Below are 4632 nucleotides of genomic sequence, written 5' to 3' on the forward strand. Positions count from 1 at the left end.
CTGTGCCACACTGGGGTGGCCCAGATTGCCTTGCCAGGCAAGGGAGTTTAGTTTACTGGGCTTGATAGTGGTTGGTGTGGGGAGAGGGGAACAGGATGGGGGCGGGGGGGTGAAAATTACAGCGGAGGGTGGAAGGAACAGTTTGCCTCCAGAGATGGCCCTGGGAAGAGGAGGGCCCTGGGAAGAGGAGGACCCTGGGAAATGCCATGTGTGGGAGGGGGGAGATTATGGATTTCTGCTCCTGTCACATGGGCATAATTGGAAAAGAAGCAAGAAGGAACATGTGCCTTCTGGTGAGAAGACTAGGAATTGGAAGTTTCTAGGGCTACAGGGCTCCACTCCCATCCCTTCCCCCCATCTTCCAGGAAACTGGGCCTGCATGCCTGAATTAGAGTTAATCCATTGGCTAAGTACTAAAAACCGTGCCAATTCTCCTGGTGGGGCAACCATTAAGCCCAATCCCTGGAGCTTCCCTGGTGGCGCAGTGGTTATGAATCTACCTGCCAATGCAGGGGACACGGGTTCGAGCCCTGGTCTGGGAAGATCCCACATGCTGCGAAACAACTAAGCCTGTGTGCCACAACTACTGAGCCTGTGCTCTAGAGCCCGCAAGCCACAACTGCTGAGCCTGCGTGCCACAACTACTGAAGCCTGTGTGCCTAGAGCCCGTGCTCTGCAACAAGAGAAGCCACCCACTGCAATGAAGAGTAGACCCCGCTCGCTGCAACTAGAGAAAGCCCGCATGCAGCAATGAAGACCCAATGCAGGCAAAAATAAATTTTAAAAAAAGTCCAATCCCTTTGTTTTCTACTACAGCCCTCCTCCCCCTCCCCCAGGAGCCTGGGGACACTAGGGTCCAGGAAGATGAGTAGGACAGGAGAGAAGGGCGATGGGAAAGGGACTTAGACCCAAGGTGGTGGCAGTGATTCGTGCAGTCTGAGATGTGTTAGGGGGTGTTTAAAACAAAGAATCATTTCATTTACTCCACAGTTATTCCCAGGGGTGGCCTCGGCCGCAAAGGAACTTTAGGGCAGGGTAGGGAAAAAAAGAGGAGGGGGCATTGTCTGTGGATAAATACATTTCTAAAAATACTACGATTAAAAACAAAAAAAGATTAAAAAGGTTTCTCTTCTGCAGGACTTTTCAAGTCTTTCATATGCAGACATGCATTGAGGAGGCCACAAAATCCTCTTTCCTTAGAGTTTTGTGGAAAGAGTGTCCGAAAGACACAGAGATGCTTTGTTATTGGGGCAGGGAGTCTCCAGCTTGGATGATCCCATTAGGTGTGGAAATTATTATGGGCTGCACACTTTGGGGCTGACTAACGGGCCAAGAGGAAAGGAGGCAGCCAGTAGCTGGGAAGGGGGGCTGAGCGATTTCTCAGGGTGGGAGGTGGCCAACTGTAAGCCCCCAGGCCTGAATGCCAGAGTAGAGGCTGTGTGTCTGCTACATAACGTGCCCAAGCCGTCCTCCACACACGTGTAACAATGACTGCCTTTGTCAACATTCTGGCAATTCCTAATCTTAATGTCCTCTCTCTGTATTTGAAGGGGTGTGTTTTCGAAGACCACATGGATTCAGGGTGTGCTGAGCTGTCAGTTCTTCAAGGCCATAGTGCTTCTTCTGTGTCTATAGGTAATACAAAGTATTAGAAATGTTGCAGAAAGCACCACGGAGTACAGGAGTGTTCAAATGGATTGTGACCATTAGTGGTCATCAACTCAATTTAATGGGTCACAACCAGCATTTTAAAAAACAAGATAGGGCTTCCCTGGTGGTGCAGTGGTTGAGAGCCTGCCTGCCGATGCAGGGGACACGGGTTCGTGCCCCGGTCTAGGAAGATCCCGCATGCTGCGGAGCGGCTGGGTCCGTGGGCCATGGTCGCTGGGCCTGCGCGTCTGGAGCCTGTGCTCCGCAACGGGAGAGGCCCGCATACCGCAAAAAAACAAAACAAAAAAACAAAAACAAAAAACCCCCCCAAAAAACCAGGATAGACTCTAATGCCCAGATCCAAGAGGTAGATTGCTGTGTATAGAAGGAAGTTAATCTCCTGTCTTCTGCAGCATGCAAGCTGCTATTTTTATCTTCAACATAACACACTCTGATATCAGTATTGTGAAAATATTTGGCTGATGTAGATGTGATCTGAGTGGTAATATCCTTTATTTGGTATTGCCCAGAGCAGAGCATATCACAATAATAAGTAATGTGGGGACTTCCCTGGTAGCACAGTGGTTAAGAATCTGCCTGCCAATGCAGGGGACACGGGTTCAATCCCTGGTCCAGGAAGATCCCACATGCCGTGGAGCAACTAAGCCCGTGAGCCACAACTACTGAAGCCCGCGCACCTGGAGCCCGTGCTCTGCAACAAGAGAAGCCACCGCAGTGAGAAGCCACCGCAATGAGAAGCCCACGCTCTGCAATGAAGAGTAGCCCCTGCTCACCGCAACTAGAGAACGCTTGTGCGCAGCAACGAAGTCCCAACGCAGCCAAAAAAAATAAAGTAAGTAATGTGCATGTTACCACATTATGTTCAAATTTCACAACTGTGTATAGCAAGGCTGCAGCAAACAAACTTCTCAAATATTAGCAACAGTTTAGAGAAAGATTAAGGAAGAACAGGAGTCTCTGAGCAGAAGGAAAGGAACAGAAAGAACAGAGAAGAAATGTTTGGCATCAGCCAATATTTTCTAAACCGGTAATTAGTTGTCTGAGATTGGGAGGTGGGGCGGGAGCTCAGGCAGGGGATGGGAAATATATCAAAAAACACTTTAGCCTTTAAAAAAATCTTAACTCCTGAGTCATGGAAATATTAAAGGAATTTACCAATCAAAAAAAAAAAACAGGATAGAAAAGTCACAGAGCATCACGTGTAATATTATAAGTATTGTTTTGTGGAACTTTTAATCTGTATGCATTTGTTCAGATTATATATATGTGTGTGTGTGTGTCTGGATTGCTGCATATTTATACTTTATTGTGGCTTATCGTTAAAAAAGTTTGAAAGTCACTAATCTGGAACATGCATGGTCCTTTTTAAACTTTTCATTTGGAAAACTCTCAAACCTACAGAAAAGTTGCAAGAATAGTAGAACGAACACTTTGGCCATTCACCTAGGTTTCTCATTTGTTAACATTGTGCTATATTTGCTTTCTCTCTCCCTCCAAATTGTTATCATTTCTCACGAACAGTTTGAGTTAGTTGTAAACATCACGACCCTTTACCCCTACATACCTAAGTGTGTATTTCCTAAGAGCAAGGACTTTCTCTTATCTATGATGCCATGATTACAATCAGGAACTTTATCATTGGTAGAATACTATTATTTAAAATATACTCTATACTGAAATTTCAACAGTTGTCAAAATGATTTTTTAGGCAGTCCTTGTTTTTCCTGTGGGTGGAAAATGAGGTTCCTAGTTCGTGGCTTGTACTCATTTGATCACAATACTCAAAATTCTTAGTTCTTTGGTTGATTTTAATGTTTCAAAATGAATTCGTTCTCCGAATGTCTTACTTTTCAAATGTGAGAACAAGATGAGGTCAGAAATGTTGTTTGCTCAAGCTGTGTGTTGTGGTCATGGTAACTGAGTGAGGATCATGAGAATCCTGGAGGCGAGATCTCTGCATTGGGTAACCACGGGAGTCCACAGCAGACCTGCAGCCTGTGTTACTGAGGAACAAGGTGCCACCTTGGGAGGAATGTCCTTCCTTTCATTCGGAGTGGGTTCCTGAGAGTCAGCTGCAAAATGCTGCTCCAGGTCTGCCTGGGTAGTTAGATGGTGAGCTTTTTACTGAGCATTTGTTTGGCTTAAAGTCTCTGAACAAGTATCAACGCTGACGTATCCTCCGGGGAGACAGATTTTTATAGAGCTACCCAGCCCAGTAGAATTCTGGGAACGTGGGAGTTACTTTCCAAACAGATCCAGAGTTGCCTGAAATGAGTTCCCAGTCAATTGTGGCCATTATGAGCTCTCATGAGAGAAAGGGGAGTGGAGAGTTCCCAGTTTTGAGTTCATTAAGTTTCTCACCCCATCATTGGCTAATTAGTACCTTGGGAAATGTTAAAGTACTATGGGTTCTGCTAAGCAAATCTGTGTACCCGTCAGGATGGACCACATTGTGCTGTGGTAACAAACAACCGCCAAACTTCAGTGGCTGACTGAGGGTTATTTCTTGCTCATGCTACATGTCCAACATGGACTTATTAGGGGGGCCCTGTGCATTGTAGCCACTCAGGGACCAAAGCTGAAGAAGGATCTGCCATTTGAGGACATTGTTATCCAAAATGGGCTCTAGGGTTTGCTGCAACAGAGAAAGAAAGCTTGGGAGAATCATCACTCTTAAATGCTTCCACCCAGATGTGACACATGTTGCTTCTCATATTTTACTGGCCAAAAATGTCACATAGGGACTCCCCTGGTGGTCCAGTGGCTAGGACTCCATGTTCCCAATACAGGGGGCCCAGGTTCAATCCCTGGTCAGGGAACTAGATCCCACATGCTGCAACTAAGAGTTCGCATGCCGCAACTAAAGATCCCGCATGCAATGAAGATCCTGCACACCTCAACTAAGACCCGGTGCAGCCAAATATATAAATAAATATTTTTTTAAAATGTCACATGGCCACA

This window comes from Mesoplodon mirus (assembly GCF_964341445.2).
Source record: "Mesoplodon mirus genome assembly, chromosome: X".
Taxonomy (NCBI): domain Eukaryota; kingdom Metazoa; phylum Chordata; class Mammalia; order Artiodactyla; family Ziphiidae; genus Mesoplodon; species Mesoplodon mirus.